Source organism: Pinus tabuliformis, chromosome 6 (genome assembly GCF_031772625.1).
Source record: "Pinus tabuliformis cultivar Carrire ecotype Pingquan chromosome 6, CPIR1, whole genome shotgun sequence".
NCBI classification, from domain to species: Eukaryota; Viridiplantae; Streptophyta; class Pinopsida; order Pinales; family Pinaceae; genus Pinus; species Pinus tabuliformis.
The window spans coordinates 2,004,311,551-2,004,333,509 of record NC_142292.1 but is presented as its reverse complement, the minus strand read 5'-3'; positions in this window follow the sequence as shown (position 1 = coordinate 2,004,333,509).

Below are 21,959 nucleotides of genomic sequence, written 5' to 3'. Positions count from 1 at the left end.
TTAATTCTTTCTACTAATAAAGTAAGAGATATAGTAGTTAATATGTGTCACTTAATTTAAATATAATTTAATTAAACTAAAAAATAATAAAGACAATGATTTCATCACAAAAAATAAACAGTTAATAAAATATTTTATTGTAAATGTTTAAAAATTAAGAAACATAATCAACTAATATTATTTATATTATTTTTTATTAATATATATAATTTTTTATATTTACATTAATTAAAACATGCTTTTAATATAATAATAAGTCATCTTAAATTGTAAATATGGACAACAAATTATAATTCATGAAAAATGAAATATACCAAAAAAAAAGTGAAATAAAAAATAAAAAAACAAATAAATAGTAGCTAATAGAAATGGAAGTTACTAAACAACCCATAATAACATCTCAACTACTCAACTTACAAATATATAAATTTAAATAATCATAAAAAATAACAAAGATTGAATTCTTAATGTTAAATTATCGCCCTCCATTTTTTGTCAAAAACAAACTAATACACAATAAAAAGTGAATAATTATAATAATAAAAAATCTATTTTTAATATATTATAAAATAAAATAAAATAAAATAATATTTACTCAATATTTTATATTAAATATTATTTAATATAAAATATTAGGTAAATAATATTTTTTTTTATTTTATAATATATAATAACAAATTAATAAATATTTGACTCGTGTAGATTAGTTGGTTTTTCTGTGAGGTCTCATATTCAAACTTCATGTAGAAGAATTGATAATGGAGACCACTTAGAAAAAATATATATTGCTCGTTAAAATGATTGCATTAATTTTTCAAAAATTACCTAATTACAATCGCCCGTAGGCGAGAGCGAAAAATTATATTTTAATTTAAACCTAACTTTCCATGAACATTAATTTATTTTTTTTTTAGTATTTTAAGGGATTAGAACTTAACGACGATATTAAATTTTTCATCAAATTATCATGAATCACTGTGGTAGATTTATCTCATAGAAAACACATTTTTTCTCCAGTTAAATTTTTTCCAATGAGTTACTTTGGACTTAACTTGAATGTTATAATGTAACAAAAGCCAAGTCACTGTTTTTTAGCACACATGATTTAAACGTATTTATTTTAATTGTTTTTTCAAATCTTTTGAAGTTTCGATGTGACTCTATAGAATTAGAAGTTTGGATGTGAGAATCCAAAATTTTATAGAATATATATATATATATATATATAATTGTTTTTTAATAAAAAATTTGATGGTATACATAGAATATTTTTAATTATAATTTCTTTGTATGTATATTTTTAGTTTTATCTAATTATATATTTAGGAATTTTATAAATTTATTATTAATTGTTTAAAAATATTAATTGTTATTATTTTTAAGGTTAGTTGAATTTCAAGAAAAAAAGGAAGTTGAAATTAAAGTAAAATATTTTATAAAACCACATACTTAGCACATTAATGATTTAAATTTTTCTTTTAACAATGGTATTCATAGAAATTACATCAATATCTAAAATGTTTATTTCAAAAATGACATATACTACTTGAAATAAAAAATGTAAAGAAATTACAAATTAAATAAAATTCAAATAAAAAAATTTAATGAAATTTTGTATAAACAAAATAAACTCTAAGAGTTCAATTTAAGAAGTTATTGTTAATGAAGGACCTAGATTTATGTCATCCACATATATTACTATGAACTTCTAAGGTTGTTTGAATTTCAAGAAAAAAAATGTGGTTGAAACTAAAGTAAAATTTTCTATAGAACAAGATACTTACTACATCAATATTTTAGATTTCTCTTTTAATGACATTCCCAAAAATTACATGCATATCTAAAATGTTGATTTAAAAAATGATATACACTACATGAAATAAAAAAAATGTAAACAAAATTACAAATTAAAAAAATTCATATAAAAAATTTAATGAAATTTTGTATAAACAGAATAAACATTCTACTATGACAAAATAATTCAAGAATTCAATTTAAGAAGGTGTTGCTAATGAACAACCTAGATTTTCGTTATCTAATCAAGATATATTTATTATTACTATGCACTTTTAACGTTAGTTGAATTTCATAAAAATAAATAAAAAAATTGAAGCTAAAGTAAAATTTTCTAAAGAACAAGATCATTCTACTATCACAAAATCAAAATAATTCAAGAGTTCAATTTAAGAAGATTCTGCTAATGAAGAACCTAGATTTATATTATCTAATCAATATATATTGAGAAACTGTAATTATTTATTATTATTACTATGCACTTTTCACATTAGTTGAATTTCGTGAAAAAAATTGAAGCTAAAGTAAAAATTTCTATAAAACAACATACTTACTGCATCAACGTTTTAAAATTTTCTGCTAAACAATGATATTCTTAGAAATTACATGAAAATCTAAAAAAATCATTTCAAAAATGACATATACTACCTAGAATAAAAAATTTAAAAAAAATTACAAATCAAATAAAAGTCAAATAAAAAAGTTTAAATGAAATTTTGTATAGACAGAATAAACATTCTATTATGACAAAATATCCCAATAGTTAAATTTAAGAAGTTTTTGCTAATCACGAACTTGGATTTATGCTAACTTATTCACATTCAATCTCAACACCTTGTTATCGCACTATAAACAAGAGTTTAATAACTTTTCAATTTTCAAAATAGTTAAACATTGATTCAAGATTAGTTCAATAACTTTCGAAATTTTGACAACTATTAAACATTGGTTCAAGAGAGTCTTTAATAGTATTTCAAAATATCAAACAGTAAATGATAAAAAAATTTAAAAGAGGATGGTAAACATGAGGAACAATAACACTAGAAACATATCATCCTTGAGTGGGTGACAAGGATGGTGAAGACTGGTATAGTATTTCAAAATATCAAAGTAGTAAATGATAAACCAATTTAAAAGAGGATGGTAAACATGAGGAACAATAACACTATAAACATATCATCCTTGAGTGGGTGACAAGGATGGCGACAAGGATGGTGAAGGCTGATTGAAAGACTTGTTGAGAAAAATAGCAAGTGGGTGGGGGGTGTGAATCAGTATTTTCAACTCACTTCAACTTTTCAATTTCTTATTATGAATAACTTTTCAACTTCTTATTATGAATTATGTATGCTATTGTAATTGAAGAAACCAACATATGTACATGACTTCAACGAGAGACAACTGGGTATATCCATTTAATCAATTATTCATAACTTCCATCATATATTTATATTTAACCAATCCATTATTAATTTCATCAGACATAAGTATGCAGCAAATAGAAGAATAAATCATCACAGATAAGTAACACAACAAGAGATGAGGACACCATGATATTTTAGGTGAAAACCCAATGTGGGAGAAAACCCCAATTGTCATTGTCTTTGTCTTATTTCTTATTATATAAAGAATATATTCTCATAATCTTGTACTGGAGCAAAATCTTACCAGTACACAGGTACCCACCTGCAGAAATCTACAACCTTCTCTCGTTCTCCATCACCCACTAGAAGGGAGATACAACCCCCTCATCTCGTTTATCAACTCCTACCGAAAGGAAGCACCTACCCCCTGAACAAAGTTACCAGCTACCAAGGGAAGGAAGCTCTGAATCCCTCACTAAAGGCTTCAACCCTCAGCACCTCTTGTGGACCATGTTTCATAATATTTCATAATGGATCCACCTAAATCAAAACATCAAAACCTATAGGCCACCTTTCCTCCTATTTCAATATTGGACCCACTTCCAACATCAAGTAAAAATTCTGGAACCAAATACTAGATCAAATCATCCAATCATTGAACCAACTGAATCATTATAATATCAACAAACCACTCACTGAATCTCATCCAACTATTGCAACCAAAACAAATCCATAATAGATATAAGTTATACAACCCATTCGTCAATAAACTATACATTGTTCACCATCACAGAAACAGAGTCTTGTTCTTGTAAACCCTTTTCAAACATAGATTAAAATGTATATGCTATTCATCTTAAGAGCACCCACGTATATATGCACTTCATATGTATCATACCTGCGTACATATCTAAGTCACTCTAAAACTAAATATGAACAACCATTGAATAATATACTGTATCAATCACAAATCACTTAACCAATCATTAAACCAATCACAGATCATACTATAGCATCATTACCTATTAATATTACATTCCAAAATCAATTTAACCCAATTAACATTGTTAAACCTATATCATAATGATAGAGACATTATTGATCAACAACAAAAATTAAACCAGACACCGATCGACTAGTGGGAGGTGGAGGTGAGAGAAAACCGCCATTGATCGCATGCTATCGGTCCAGCAAGTCAACCGCGCAAAATGTGCGTATGACGTCAGATCTGGAGGGCCCATATTGGACAGCTAAGATCGCGCCCGATGGAGGAAGTGAAATCGACAGGGAATTAAGCCACATTTTAAAGGGATTTGGAATCTGTTTGACCACCACAGTGGAGGAAGAACGCATCCATGCCATAACTGAAGAAATGAACTGACAAGGCATACTGGCGCCGTTTAGAGGATTACAACTGGCCACTTCCTGAGCATTCATGATGACGCCGAACAGGGAACTCCAAGTGTAACTGTAGAAGGTGAAGAGACAGAGGCGGAAGAGGAACCAAACAAGCATAGGGTTCGAATGGCTAAAGCAATGAATAGAGGAAGAAGATAGTCAATTGAGTTAGAGAAGAGTCAAGAGATGGAAAAGTGGAAAAGTGAACCCTGAGAGGATGATTGAACATAGAGAATAGTAAAGCAAAGCAGAAGGAGACAGAGGGCTAAGCTGACCAAAGGCAGCACCGAGCACCAGAGAGCTTGAAGATTCAAGCCATCCCATAGAGGAATCTGTTTGGACTGAGCATCACCTTTGGCTCTTTCCACTGTAGACCAAAAGGTCACATAGCTGGTAGGAAGAAGAAGAGTCTGTGTACTCCAGTGGCTTGGGGAATCCAAGAAACCATCCTGCCAAGCAAATCTGCTTTAGGAGAACTCACATTGAGTCCCTGTACTGTAATTTCTCTGCTTAAAGACACAATAAAACAAGGCCACCACTGAAAGCTGGACCGGAGATGTAGCCTTGGAGAATAGGGTGAACTTCTTATTAAAATTGCTTGCGTCTTGTGTTTTCTTACTGTATTTCTCTACTGCCTTTCCATTTTATCATCTATGTATTGGAAATCTGATCGATCCGTTGTTTCAATAACATAGAACACACACCAACACATGAGTCTGTAATACCTTATTTTAATAAATCTTTAACTGATGTCACTCATAGGGTGAATATCAGATCAAGTGGTATCAGAGCTCTAGGCTGTAAGGTTAGACAAGCTTGTGTTGGTTTAGCTGTGAATGCTCACAAGATCAAAGCTCAAATTAGGATGAGAGTTGGTGGAAACTAATCCTGAAATTGGGAGAGTCTATCCTCGAAAGACAATGTCAGAGGAAGGCTTTGTAAGAATAGACCCTCAATTCATAGAGAGTTTCCTAGCTATAAAGTCTATGGTTGAAGAAATGTATAGAGACTTTAGAAAGCAAAAGGTGGAAGATGCATTAGTCTCTAAGCAAGAGAAAGAAGAAGATGAGTCTCACTTCCATGACAACTCCAAAGGAAAGGGGAAAGAGGAAAGTTTTCTCACACCTCCTAATAGCCTTGTGCATAATAAGAAAGCAACTTTGATTAAGCTAGATGTGAAATTTGATTTGCCTATATATGATGGAGAGCTAAATGCTGAAAATTTTGATAATTGGATTAGACAAATTGATGTGTATTGCAGGGTATAAAACATAAACTTAGACAAGAGTAAGATTCAGCTGGCAAGCCTAGGCCTAGGAGGCATTGCCTTGGTTTGGTGGGAAGGCAGAACCCAAGCTGATATGAAAAGACATGGCAAGACCATCTCTGTCTGGAGTGAATTTGTTGCTGCAATCAAAAAGCTGTTCTATCCATCAGCCTACATGTCACAAGCCATGATGAGTTGGAAAACTCTTCGACAGTTGAAAGGGAAAAGTGTGCAAGGGTATACTTAAGAATTCAGAAAGAGGGCATTGATTTTGGGTATTTCACTAGACTCACCAGAGACTCTTTTGAAGTACATTGGTGGTCTACACAGCTACATGAGGCATACCATCCTCATGTTTAATCCCACTAGTATAGATGAGGTATTTGTACAAACTACTCATCTAGAGGCTAGAGGAAAGAATGGAAATCTAGAAGATGGGGGACCATCCCAACCCACTATAAGCAAGAACAAGGAGAAAAGAAAACGGAAGTGGAAAGCAAGGAAGGCTAACACTGCACAGAAAGACAAAGCTTCATGCATTCACTATAAAAAGGAGGGGCATGTTGATGGGTATTTTTGGATTCTCCATCCGGAGCTGAGACCTAAGAAGTCTGAGGGCAAAAAGAAGAAGACAGCTGCAGCTATTCAAAGAGATTTGGGGTCAGACTTGGGAGATGAAACAACTATAGTAGCCAAAGGTATAAAAGGTAAGAATTATGAAGCATCTACTATTAATTCTGCACAATCTGTTATTGATGAAGAAAATGAGAGAAAAATACATGAGCTTTTCCATATTTGAGTTATTTCCAAAAATCAAAAGATTGATACTTTGTTTGATAGTGGCTCACAAGTAAATTTGATTTTTGAAGCAATTGTAAAGAAATTGGGATTAGCAACTACACCTCACAAGAAAACATACCCATTAGGATGGTTGAATGATAAAGCACAACTACGAGTGACTAGACAATGCAAACTCAAGTTTTCTTTTGGGTTACCATATGTAGATGAGGTTGAGTTAGACATAATTCCTTTGGATTTATGTCGAATTGTTTTAGGAAGTCCTTACTTGTATGATAGAAAGGCTATTTTCTATAGAGCTGAGAACAAGTATCTACTTGTTAAAGATGGAATCAAATACTTTGTAAGAGCTCATATGCTTAAGAGTAATTACAGTCTCATAAACTTAGGACAGATGAAAAGAATGATAAATTCATGCAAACAATTCTTACTGGTGGTTGTAAAGGAAAATCAACCTGATAAAACCAATGTATTTGAGGGTTGTAATACTAAACAACAATCTGATATAGAAAAGGTTGTTTGAAAGTATGATGTCTTGTTTCAAGAACCTAAAGGTCTACCACCCAAAAAGGTAATAGTACATGATATTATTTTACAGCAAGATGTTCCATTTCCTAACATTAGGATGTACAAGTTATCTGCTTTAGAGAGTGATGAAATCAAGAAGCAAGTGCAGGAGTTGCTCGAGAAGGGCTTCATCAGACCTAGCACATCACCATGTGGGTCACCAATCGTTTGGTGAGAAAGAAAGATGGCTCTTGGAGAATGTGCATTGATTACCGAGCATTGAATAAGATAACAATAAAAAACCGTTATCCCCTTCCTTGCATAGATGATATTTTAGATCAATTAAAGGAAGTTGTTTATTTCACCAAGCTGGATTTGCACAGTGGATACCATCAGGTTAGAGTTGCAAATCAAGATGCATGGAAGACTGCTTTCAAAACAAAGCAGGGATTGTATGAATGGATGGTTATGCCTTTTGGCTTAACTAATGCTCTTGCTACTTTCATGAGATTAATGAATGATGTACTCAGACCTTTTCTTGATGATTTTGTTATTGTGTATCTGGATGACATTATGATTTTTAGTAAAATGTGGGAAGAACATTAAAGCATGTTAAGCAGACATTAGATGTTTTGAAAAGAGAAAAACTTTACATTAAACTCTCAAAATGTGAATTTGGCAAAACATCTCTAAACTACTTGGGTCATATAGTAGGGGGAGGTGAATTGAAAATAGATCCCTTTAAAGTGGTAGTCATTGTGAACTGGCCTAAACCCAGGTCTGCTACAGAAGTGAGAAGCTTCTTAGGAGTAGCACAATATTGGAGGAAGTTCATTTCTAACTTCAACCTGATTGGAACTCCCTTACATGCTTTAACAGGATTGAATAAGGTGTTTCAGTGGGGAGGAAAACATCAGAAAGCCTTCGACACCTTGAAAGAGAAGGTTAATACAGCACCTGTACTAGCACTGCCAGATCTACAAAGACCATTTAAGATCCAAACTGATGCTAGTGACTATGCCATGGGAGCAGTGCTGACACAACACAGTAAACCCATATGTTATCATTCTGAGACTTTTATTCTTGCAGTAGTTAACTATCCTACATATGATAAAGAATTGTATGCATTAGTTTAGAGTGTGAAAAAGTGGAAACATTACTTAATGGGAAAAGAGACAGTAATACATACTGATCATCAACCACTTCAATATCTATACTCCCAAACTAAGTTGTAGCAATCAAGACATTACAGATGGATGGGGTTTCTACAACAATTTCACTTAGTCATCAGATATAAAAAGGGCATACATAACAAGGTTGCAGACATGTTATCTAGACCCATTATAAATGCATCTACCATACTTAAGCATAATTCTATGCTACATGAAAGCTACATAGAACAATATGCTCAAGATATGGACTTTAAAGATGTATATGCAACTTTGAGTCAAGGAAAGGAGTAGAAGAATTGGACTATCATATAAAGGAACGACTCTTGTACCATTGTGGGAAACTATGCATTCCATAAATAGAGAGGATAAAGATAATTAGGGAAGCACATCCTTCTCTGATATCAGCTCACTTTAGGGTAAGTAAAACAGTTGCACAACTGCAAAGATTCTGCTATCGGTTGAAAATGAATGAGACAATTTCTAGATATGTAAGAGGGTGTGCCATGTGCGCTAAAAGCAAGCCCAACAATAGAGAACTAGGCTTGTAAACTCCATTACCAATTCCTTCTCACCCTTGGGAAAGTGTTTCCATGGATTTTGTTGGGGGACTACCTAAATCTAGGAAAGGCCATGATTATCTATATGTTGTTGTGGATAGGTTCAACAAAATGTGTATTTTGATACCTTGTAGTAAACAAATCACAGCTAAACAGACTTCAAAATTGTTCTTTGAACATGTATGGGTTCATTTTGGATTACCCACTTCCATTGTATCTGATTGAGACACCTGATTTGTGGTGAAGTTTTTGTCGAGTCTGTGGGAACTGATGGACACAAAACTGAAGGAAAGCGCAACTTTTCATCCACAAACAGATGGCCAGACAGAAGTAGTAATCAAGACATCGATCTAGTCACTGGGAGGTTATTGTAGCAAACATCTTAAGCTTTGGGATGAACATTTGTGTTATGTGTAGCATGCTTACAATAGAGCCAAACACTCTCCTACACAAAGATCTCCTTTTGAGACCTGCTTTGGTTTCACACCTAGGTCTCCTTCTAATTTTGTTTTTGGTAAAGATACCATGGTTGATGGACATAGTGATGTGGACAAGGCAAATAGGTTCATTAAACAAATCCAAGAGATCCCTCAGGAAGTACAGGAATAACTGGAAAAGAGCCAGGCCAAGTACAAGGCTAGGCATGATAAGCATCAGATGGAGCATAGTTTTCAAGTTGGAGACCAAGTCTGGCTATATATTAGCAAGGACAGGATGCAAGGTGAAGGTAAAAATATAAAGCCCATCAGGTATGGACCTTTAGGATACTTGAGAAGATTGGTGAAAATGCTTTTTACCTTGATTTACTAGCTTACATGCACATCTACTCAGTCGTAAATGCAGATTACTTGAGCTTTTATGAACCTTCAATGAGTGAGGACCCTGAAGAGAAAAGTCAATTGCCTTCTATTGATGAACTGCTACGTGAATACCTCAATGAGTTGCAGGAAGACACGGTGCTGGATAGGAAGGTGAGGACAATGTGCAGGGCAGACGTTGAGTACCTCAGAATTGGGCTCAAAGGTTCAAAGCCAAGAAGTGTAAAGTGGATTGAGGTTGGACAAGTGAAGAAACAGTATCCTCACTTAGTCAATCCTTGAAAACCAAATTTTGGTTGTCCAAAAGCTTTTTCAGTTGGAAGACCGTGATCCTAATTGGATCCATAAAAGACTATCAAAGAACCATGACTATATCAAGTCAAAAAAATCTCTAAAGAATTCCAAAACAACAATCAAAGACATCATGAACCAGTGGCAATGGTAGCCAATGTGGAACAATGAGGACCTCGCTCAAAGAACACTGACCGAGACCCATGGAGACCGCGCAGGAGGAAAAAGTAGCCCCTGGGAGCCTTCGAATGGGAACACGAGGTGTAATTTGATGCACAATTAGTGCTTAGCACTAATCCGCATCGCTAAGCGAATAGGGCCATGAAGGAAAAAGCCCGAGCACTCGGTTGCATGGGGGAATCGCAGGACCGCAGACGGAAAAGGAAAAAAACACTAAACGTACAAGGCGGGACCCGCACTCTGGAAACCGATGGTTTTGATCGTGGTGCCCTTAAATGGTAAGAGGTTTTGAATGAGAGCGGAGCAATTTCATACACCAATCAACGCGTGGTAGGCAGAGGTGAGAGAAAACTGCACTTGATCACGCGCTATCAGTTGAGAAAGTCAACCGCATGAAACGTGCATATGACGTCGGATCTAGAAGGCCTAGATGTGACAGCTGAGATTGCCCCCGATGGAGGGAGTAGAATCAACAGGGAATTAAGTCGTGTTTAAAGTGATTCAAAATCTGTTTGACCTCCACGGTGGAGGAAGAATGCATCCATGATGTAATTGAAGAAATGAACTAATGAGGCATGCTGGTGCCGTTTAGAGGTGGAAAAGTGGCCACTCCTGGAGCGTTCATGATGACGTCGAATAGGGAACTCCAAGCGCAGCTGTAGAAGGTTAAGAGATAAAATGGAAGAGGAACCAAACAGGCATAGGGTTCGAATGTCTAAAGCCATGAATAGAGGAAGAAGACAGTAAGTTGAGTTAGAGAAGAGTCGAGAGACATAAAAGTGGAACAATGAACCTTGAGAGGAGCACTGAGCACAAAGAACAATAAAGCAGAGCAGAAGGAGACAGAGGGCCGAGCTGATCAAAGGTAACATCGAGCACCAGAGAGCTTGAAGATTCAAGCCATCCCATAGAGGAATCTATCCGAATTGAGCATCACATTTGGCTCTTTCCACTGTAGACCAGAAGGTCACAAAGCTGGTAGGAAGAAGAAGAATCTGCGTACTCCAGTGGCTTGGGGAATCCAAGAAACCACCCTGCCAAGAAAATTCGCTTTAGGAGAACTCACATTGAGTCCTTGTATTATAATTTCTCTACTTAAAGACAATAAATCAAGGTCACCACTGAAAGCTGGACCAGAGATGTAGCCCTAGAGAATAGGATGAACTCCTTATTAAAATTGGTTTTGTCTTGTGTTTGCTTATTGTATTTCTCTATTGTCTTTCCATTTTATTGTCCATGTATTGGTAGTTTGATCGATCCATTGTTTCAATAATACAGAACAAACACGAGCACATGAGTATGTAATACCTTAGTTTAATAAATACTTAACTGATGTCACTCATAGGGTGAATATCAGATCAGGAAGTCTTTAAAAGACATGTATATTTTCCCCTAACTTATAGGAGTTAAGGATGAGTGAAGAATGATTTGTAATTAGTTAACTCAATTTATTGAGTTAAGTCCATTTAAATTAGTTCCAATCCGCTTCAGGAACTAATAGTGAGTAAACAGTCAGTTGGGACACTAGTGACCTAATTAGTGCTACTCTAGTTAACAGAAGATTCCACCATCAGAAACTCATGCATGTCAATTCTAAAAAAGACCCAATTGAGAATAGAGTGTAGGAACAATGTGCTAATTGTTTTAGATTTTTCTGATTTTCACTAATAGTGCATGCATTCAAGGACTGGTCCTTGAGGGATTGCAATATTTTTAGAGGCTTTATTTCCCTTAAAATACAAGCCATTCTCCATAGGAATTACACATTAGAATAGAGACTTGGAGAGCTTGTGAATTGGCTAAGCTTTGGCCTTGAACTTACTTATGAGTTGGAGATTGAATTTTTTGAGTGTTGGGATTGTTCTAGAGATAACAAGCATTATAATTTCATCTTGAATTTTCAGATTAATGCAAAACGGATAGTGGGGCTTTTAGTTGTCGCTTTCCCTAGATATTTATTATGTTATGTGCCTTTGATTCTCTTTCTCTATTGATTATTGTTTTCTCTATGGTTATGGTATTCCGCTGTAAATAGTAGAAGTAGATTCTTGTCTCTTTATTTAACAAATCGCATTGGGTTGTGAATCTATAGGTTTTTTTACATGGTATTGGAGCAAGATTGTTTTTTGGGCCGAGAATTTGTAGAGAAATTCTAATAATTTATGTGAAACCTTTTCAGAAAGAAATAGAATATTTGAATTCGCTGGGAAAGTATACCCAAATTCAAAAAAATCATCAGCCGAATCGGAGTTTAGATTAGGGAGATATTGTTGATTTAAAATCAACTCTCTAGAGGAGATTTCGAAGTTTTGAGTTTCGAGGTTATAGGTGAAATTCGAATTTGCATAGATACTTTGGGATCTACAGATGGAATTCCATGGGTTCAAGCTTGAGTATGCCTTGGAAGGCACCTCAAATTTTATAGCCCGGAGGGATAGGATGGAGGATGTGCTAGAAGATAATGGCTTGAAGGAATTCATTGATCAAGAAGTCCCTAAGCAAGCATCTATGGATGCAAAAAACTTGGTCAAATGGAAGATTTTTTTTGTGAAGGCGAGGTAGATAAACCTGAGGGAGTTGGAGACCACATTGTCTCGAGTCTCCATGGCAAGGAAACTCCACATGCTATGTCAAAAGCATTGACAGACTTATATCAGAATAGCAGTCATCAAAGGAAGTTGGCACTGAAGGATAAACTTCATAAACTCAAGATGGAGAAAGGCGAGATGATTCCAAAGTACTTTACCAAGTTAACTCGATTTCGGGATGAAATTGGAAGTGTTGGAATGACAATTTCTGAGGAGAATATTGTGATCCTTTCTCTTCTTGGACTCCCAAAGAGTTGGCATAATTATTAGGACTCTGTCAATGGTGGGCAGAAGCTACCAAATTGGGAATGACCATGGTTGGATTTGATGTAGGATGAGATCAGGAGGAACACCATGGATGGCTCTTCATCAAAGAATGATGATGAAGAGAACTGTGCCTTAGAAATTAAGGCAAGGAAGGGGAAAGGTAAAATTTCTTGTTCTAAATCAGATTCTTATCATGGAGGTAAGAAGAAGGACATGGTGAAAGTTAAATTCTTTCATTGTCACAAGATGGGCCACTTTGCTACAAATTTTCCATTGAAGAAGTCCAAGGAGAAGTCCTTAGGAGCAGCAGTGGGTGAGTCTTTTTCCTCCCAATTCGAATTAGACTTTTCCCTCATTGCATGCATGGTGTCATCAATGATGGGAAGTGTCTAGTACTTAGAGAATGGAGCTTATTTCCACATGATTAGTGATAAAGACTTATTTAGTGAACTAGAGGAGAAATATCTCAAGATGCATATCAAGATGGGTGATGACAGTAAGTATAGTGTTACTGGTGTGGGCACTATTACTTTTCAGAGGGAGCATGCGTCTCCACTCACCTTGAAGAATCTCATGCATGTACCGGAAATGACAAAGAACTTGGTATACATTTCCATGCTTGAGGATAGAGGCTATGTAGTGATCTTTTCAAAAGGAAAGGCGTTCCATTGACACATAGCTATGGGTCAAGTAAAGAAGATAGGGATTCGAGTTCATAATATCTATGAGATAGAGGTAGAGGACTGTGTTACTTTGAGTTCAAAAGTAAAAAATATGTTGAGCTGAGATGTCGGCAAGTTGTGGCATAGACAATTGGGCCACTTACAACATGGGGCTTTGAAGATATTGCAGCAAATCTCTACCGGTCTTCCCAAAAGTACGCTTAAGAAAGTTGATACATGAAAGGGTTGTACTTTGGGAAAATACACCAACTCTTCCTTAATAGAGACAATCAAGTAGATTCTATTATGGAGAGAGTCTATTCATATGTGTGTGGACCATTCTTGACAGTATCCACTGCCATACAAAAGTATTATTCTATATTTGTAGATGACCATTCTCGTAAATACTGGCTATTTTTCATGCAATGAAAGGATCAGACATTCACAAAGTTTTGTGAATTCAAAGCATTGGTTGAGAAAGAGTTAGGCAAGAAGGTTAATGCTATATAGAGTCATAACGGTGAAGAATATGTCTCCAATGGGTTTAAGAAATTTTGTGCAGTGGAAGGGATTAAATGAGAGTTGACGACACCTTATAAACCTCAACAGAATGGGATTTTTGAGAGGAAGAATAGGAGCATAGTAGTGGTGGCAAGGGCGATGTTGCATGACTAGGACCTACCACTACACTTGTGGGCTAAGGCATGCAATAGAGTGGTTTATGTTTAGAACTGTAGCCCACATCGGATACTTGAGAGTAAAACACTAGAGGAGGTTTATTATGGTAAGAGGCCAGATGTTGGTCACTTCAGGATTTTTGGGTAATCAGTTTATTGCCATGGGACCAAAGATGAATGGAAGAATATTGAGACAAAAATAGAGTTGGGGATCTTTTTGGGGTATAATGATACTCCCCACAACTATCAGGTGTACATGCAAACCAGTCAGATGACAGTGGTTCGTAGGGATGTCAGGTTTGATGAGGAGAAGGCCATGTGAGTATCACTTGAGAGGGTTTTAGTTCTTAAGGTTGAGGAGCCTTAGATTGATATGGAGTAACCACATGCAGAGGTTTCGGGAATGGAGACATCCATTCAGGCAAAGTCTTATAGAGGGGGAAGAAAGCGCACTAGAGAGGCTAACAAATTGTTGGATGATGCACGGGAGAATGTGGGAGCACCCTCTTCTCAGCATAGACAGAGGAGGTCACCAGAGAGGTACATTAGATACATGGCACTTATGGGTGCATGTGTTGTGATAGAGTCATCTTCCTTTCAGGAAGGAGTGCAGCAACCTATTTGGGTTGATGAGATGGTGGAGGAGTATGACTCCATATTTTGAAAAATTGTTTGGGATGTGGTCCCAAGACCGAAGGACAAGTCAGTTGTGAGCTCCCGTTGGCTTTACAAGGTAAAGCAAGATGCAGATGGTAGTGTGGAGAAGCATAAGGCCAGATTTTTGGCCCTTCTCTTTTCACAGGTAGAGGGGATTGACTATGATGAGACCTTTGCTCATGTTGGGAGGTACTCATCAATCAAATCTATTTTCGAATTATCAACACAGATGGGTTGCAAGATCCATCAGATGGATGTGAAGACTACCTTCCTTAATAGCCCTATTGGGAAGAGGTGTACATAGAGTAGCTCGAGGGTTTTAAAACCTTGGACTATGAGTCACATGTGTGTCGACTCAAGAGAGCGTTATACAGGCTGATGTAAGCACCCTGTGATTGGTACACCAGGACAAATAGCTACTTAACTGGGTTGGGCTTCATGAAGAGTGAAGCAAATACGAACATGTATTACATAGTGGTGGAAGGTAAGCTTTTGGTCATCATACTTTATGTAGATGATCTCATACTGACAAATGATGAGAACCTCATCAAATATTGTAAGGAGGATCTTACAAGGGAGCTTGAGATGAAGGATATAGGGCTCATGCATTACTTCCTTGCCATGGAGGTATGTCAGGGAGATGGGCAATTGTTTATTTCTCAAGGCAAGTATGCTAATGAGATACTCAAAGAGATCCCGCGTGGAGAGAAGTAAACCCAGCGAGACTTCTCTAGTTGTTAATTAGAGGAAGGAGGATGCTACTTTAGGAGAAGTAGTGGAAGCTACTATTTACAGGAAGCTTGGGGCTTCACTCATGTATTTAGCGAACACATGACCAGATATGTGTTAGGAAGTTAACCAGCTTAGTCAAGTGATGGTTAGGCCTACCAAGATGTATTGGATGGTGATAAAGCATGTATTGAGATACCTCAAAGGCACTACTTAGTTTGGGTTGTGGTACAAATGGAGAGAGGGAGTGAATCTTCAAGGCTTCACCAATACAGATTGGGTGGGGAGTCAATCTGACAAGAAGAGCACATCAGGAGGGATATTTAGTGTTGGGTCAGTTGTAGTTTCTTGGTAAAACAGGAAATATAGATCGGTTGCCCTCAGTTCGGCAGAGCCAGAGTACATGGCTGCAAGTCAGGAAACATGTGAGGCTATCTGGATGAGGAAGATCTTGGTTGGTTTTTTTGGTCAATAAATAGATATGACAATGATTTATTATGATAATCATAGTTGTATCAAACTATATGAAAAACCAGTGTTTCATGATCGGTCCAAGCATATAGATATCTAGTATCATCATCTCAAAGATTGTGTATTGAGGGAGATCATGTTGTTAGATTACATTCCCACGGAGGAGAAAGATGCTGACATATTGACAAAGGCATTGTCAAGATGTAAATTCAAGTTTCATAGAGACACAATCAGGGTAGTGGATAATCCCTTTCGTGTCGAGAGGGATTTTTGAGAAATGGAAACAAGAGATTCCAGTTTAATTTTTCCTTGAATTAAACTATGAATTAAAATAGAATTATTTTCTCATAGTAATTTTAAAATAATTAATTAAGTTTAATTAACTTAATTAATTTAGGAAATTCAAATTGGAAGTATTTTAGAAGACATTTATATGCTCTCCCTAACTTATAGGAGCTAAGGATGAGCTATGAATGAGTTGTAATTAGTTAACTCGGTTTATTGAGTTAAGTCTTGTTAAATTAGTTCCAATCAGTTTCAGGAACTAATAGTAAGTAAACAGTCAGTTGGGACACTGGTGACCTATTTAGTTCTACTCTAGTTAACTAAAGATTCCACCATTAGAAACTCATGCATGTCGATTTTGAGAAAGACCCAATTGAGACTGGAGTGCAGGGACAGTGTACTAATTGTTTTAGATTTTTCTAAGTTGCACTGATAGTGCATGCATTCAAGAACTGATCCTTGAGGGAATGTGCTAATTTTAGAGGATTTATTTCCTTTTAAATAAAAGTTATTCTCCATAGGAATTACACATTGGAATAGAGACTTGGAGAGCTTGTGAATTCGCTAAGGTTTGACCTTGAGCTTGCTTATGAGTTGGAGATTGAATTTGTTGAGTGATGGGCTTGTTCTAGAGAGAACAAACATTGTAATTTCATCTTGATTTTCCAGATTAATACAAAACAGATAGTGGGGTTTTGATCTGTGGCTTTCCCCATATATTTATTGTGTTATGTGTCTTTTATTGTCTTCCTCTATTTATCATTGTTTGCTCGAAGTTTTTGCTCTTCTGCTGTAAAGAGTAGAAGTAGATTCTTGTCTCTTGCTTTAGCAAATTGCAGTAGCTTGTGAATCTACATGTTTTTCTATATAAGTGTGGTCCTATCTTAGTATAAGAGAATCATCCTCTGTTTCATGATATTATACGCTCTTTGAATCTTTGACTACTTCATCCTCCAAGGAAAGCTTCTTGACGTCACATGAAACCTGCATGTCTATTTCATAGATGGACTGCAATTTATGCCACATCTCCTTGGTAGTATCACAACATATTAATATCTCAATATCTACCTTAGACAACCGTCTCATGATTTCCTTCCTGGATTTATTTTCAAACTTGTCATCTATTACTCCATCTTCCACCAATAACCATATATCTAAATGAATAGCTTGCAAATAGATTATCTTCCTTACCTTATAAGTTGTATAATTTGATCCATTCAAAAATTAAACCCCATCTGAGGTAATCCAATCATATTTCACGATCATCATTGATATTCCTTATAGTTGTTAAACTTATTTTCAAGGAACCTTGCTCTGATACAAATTGTTAGAAACAGTGGAAACTAGGGCACCACTTGGAGAAGAGTTGAATCAGTACTGTGACCAAATTATACAATTATTCAGAAATTATACTTTTCAATCACATTAGAAAGTATTCATAACATCATAAACATCATCAAGCACATGAAAAACATATACACAAGATTCCAGTCTTCCTTTTATTACAAGATTCAACTTGATTACAACGTTTCCCTACAAGTTACTACTTGTAGGTTTATTAGCTACTACTGAAAGGAACTTTTGTCCCTACTCGTTTATCAGTCTTCCTTGAAAGGGACTAATGCTCCTACTCATTTATCAAACTCCACTAAAAGAGACTACTTCCCCTACCCATTTATCAACCTGTGCTAGAAAGAATGATCTTGTTTTAAGGTGGTTGTATTGATATAATATGCGATAAGATAATTGATATGCACTTGAGTTCAATGTGGGTGCTAGTTATAGTATTATGACTAATAACTATGAGCCTATTATTGATTATGACATGGTTGTTATTCTTGGAAAAGGATTATTTCAAAATAATAGACATGATGTCTTCACCCTTGGATCATGTGACTGACATGCATGAACAGTTGTAGGGAAAGATGCTGGTATTAGCATGACAAGGTAACAATTGACTTCTTTATATAACTAACAATTGGGTGATGTTACAACACATAATAAGACTCAATTGTAGTAAGGAAAAGGTAAAATAAAATGAATTTGGTGAGAATTATTTTGGCTATGTTTGGAAACCACAATTACAAACAAATGAGGGCTTTTCATGAATACAAGAAATCTTCTTAACCTTTATTTTGTATGATATTAGCTGCATGTGTGCTATATTCATGAACATGTATTTGACAAGTATAACAGTTGGTTTCCATGTATGGTTGGATTCATTAAGGAATTGGATTCCCTTGAGAGATGATATATGTACATGTTTACCTACAAGGAAGCATGCTTGGCACAACAAGGTAAGTTAACTAGTATATTTTTATATTTATTTATGCATGGACAATTATGTATTTATGGTAGTATGATGTAGGGGATTTCACAACAAACAGGATGCCATAAAATTTGGAAGACAACACGAGTTGATATTTCCCTTGGAAGCATTGGGAACACATGGGGTTGATTCTTGGTGTATGTTGATGGTTTTGTGCTTTCGACATTTTGTGATTTATTTGTGCTTGATTTCAATTTTGATTTTGTTTGGTGTAAGGCCATGCCACTTTTTTTATGGTGTCATATTTCTATTGATTTTCCATATATTTATTGTTGCTTTCTTTCGTTCTTTCCTTTTATGTTTTGAGCATCTTCGGAACTAGCTGGTAAAGAGGAAAGTTAATGGAGCTCCAAAAGAGATTAATGAAACCCAACAGGTAATTTAAGACCTGAATGAAGCCTACTGTATGTATATGAGTAGTTGCAGGAAGGAATATGAAAACAATTTGGATTGGTTAGGTCTATTAGGGTAAATGGATGGTGGCAGAACAATCATGAGAAAGGAAACATGAGAGGTAAAGTAAATGTATTTCAGGCATCAATTTCCTTGGCTTTGTTGGGAATTATTGTTCTCAATTTTGTGGATGAATGAAGAGAGTTAACTTAACCTTCAAATTATGATATCTTGTAATTGTGTTGCGATTATGATTATGCTAACGTCTATATATTTATATATGTATTTACATATGCGAGGGTTCTTTAGGGATCATACTTTCTTTATGCTAATGTTTATATGTATATTTTATGTATGCATGTCATTGTTTGACAAGATCTTTAAGGTTCATGCTTGTGGAGGAATGATTTCTTATGAAAGTGAATGGCATGAAACTATTCATAGTTTATGAGGAATCAAGTGTGGAGAGTATGCCTGACATATTTATGAGGTTAGTATCATGTGGATAAGATATGATATTATGTGCTTACAACTATGCATATATTTATGTTATGGACATGAACTGCTGAGGGATACAATAGAGGAATGGAAGCAGTGCGATCTGCAACATGCTGGGACAAACATGGATATTGGAAAGACATTAAAAGCACGACTTCTTGGTAGAGACAATGTGGTCGTTGGATGTGTTGTACTACTGTGGTGTACACATTGTGCAAGTGGTTCTATGTACATGTGGTGTTTTTTACATGTCATACATGTGGTGTTTATTACATGTCGTACATGTGTTGTTGTGTACATGTGATGTATGTGGTTCTGTGTACATGTGGTCTCATGTACATGTTGCACATGTGGTGTTCTGTACACATTATATAGGTGGTGCTATGTATATGTGGTGTTGTGTACATGTTATGCAAATGGTGCTATGTAAATTTGGTGCTATCAACATGTAGTGCATGTGGTTTTATGTGCATGTGATGTTGTGTACATGTTGTACATATCGTGTTGTGTTCATGTTGTGCAGGTGGTGTTATGTACATGTGGTGATGTTCACATGCTGTGCATGTGGTGTTGTGTACATGTGGTATTGTGTACATGTCGTACACGTTGTGCTGCGTATATGTGGTACTATGTTACAGGTATTGCATAGTCTCTATGTCGTGACATGTATATTCATTGTATTATAGGGTGTGTACATATATGTATTGTGCTGTAAACTGGATGTAGGTGCATGTGTCATGTTGAACACTAGGTGTAGGTGTATGTGTTGTGTTCTACATCAGGTGTAGTAAAATTTGTGGTTTTGTACACCAGGTGTAGGTGTATGTGTTGTGTTGTAATATGTGTATGTGTATGTGTTGTACAATATGATGGGATAGGCAAGTATAAGATTGTCTTGGTCATTGTTTTTTATATTGAGGGTTGAGTCAGCTTAGTCTCTTAATGCCCTTGTTTTTGATATTGAAGGTTAAGGTGGTTTAGTCTCACGATACCCTTGTTGTTGATATTGAGGGAGGAGAAGGTTTATTCTTTAGATTCCCTTTTGCTTGGCAAGAAGGAATTGGGTGCTTATTGAGTTTGGAAACTGATCCAATGTGTGTATGAGATTGAAGAGAAGAGAGGGAACTTAATTCTTCTCATGTTTGGAAATTTATTCAATCTATGTACAGAAAGGACAAAGAACAAAGGCACAAGAAAAGAATCATTTGAAAGATAAGTATCAATATTTTATTTCAGTTTTGATTATGCATGAGATCTATGAATCTAATTTATAATGGTTGCATGTGATCTATGATTATGATTTATGATGGTTGATTTTTGAGCTAACTAGATGTGATGTGTTTATACATAATGCTTTGATTGAAGAGCTAGCTTGACTTGTTGTGGTAGGAAGTAAACAAAATTGCAAGTGTACATTATTGGTGGGCGAGCAATGAGGAAATCAGGGAAATTCCTGATTTGGGTGGTTGAAAATGACCACAAGAATTAGCAGTTGCGGCAAAAGGAATTGGAACAAGTAGCAAATGTTGTTAAAGCAATCAAGAGCAGGGCCATTGTGGGACATTGCTACCTAATAGTTTCCATTAATCTCCATGAGCATGTTATGACCAGTATGAGGGTTTTGAGGCATCGATATGGCTTGGTTTTTAGACCTTCTAATGCAAGGAATCCTTGCCAAGAGATGGAACACCTAGGAAGGAGGATGGCAAGGAAGTTGGAAGGTGAGTGAATTCATGGAAGGGGGTGACTAGATTTCCTGAGGGACTATGTAGCAGATAAGGTAAGGTTGGGGAATGAATTTTTTTTTGTCATTAGCATTGTAATATGGAATCAGATGAAAATTAGGAGCATACCCTAGAACAATGAGTTAGTCACTGTTCACTGAGGGAACAAGTAGCGCAAGGGTTATGTGTCGGACATTGGATGCAGGTTTGACTTTGGAAGTAGATTATGGACTCCATGGGAAGGACGTGAGTCCTATTATTACTTTGAGCATGGAGGTATGATCATATGGATTCCCTTGTTGTAGATACAAGCATCATATCCTTCATATATTTGTTAGAGAAAATTTTCATATGTATATGTGTATATTATTATGAATACTGTATTGAGTTGTGGTTATAAATATTCACAGATAGTATGACTATTTTCTAGTTCAAGAAAATGTGCATACGTATATGTGGTTGTTATTGTAAATATTGTAATGAGTTGTGTTATAAGGCTTCACTAAACAATGTGATTGTCATGTTCTCAATAG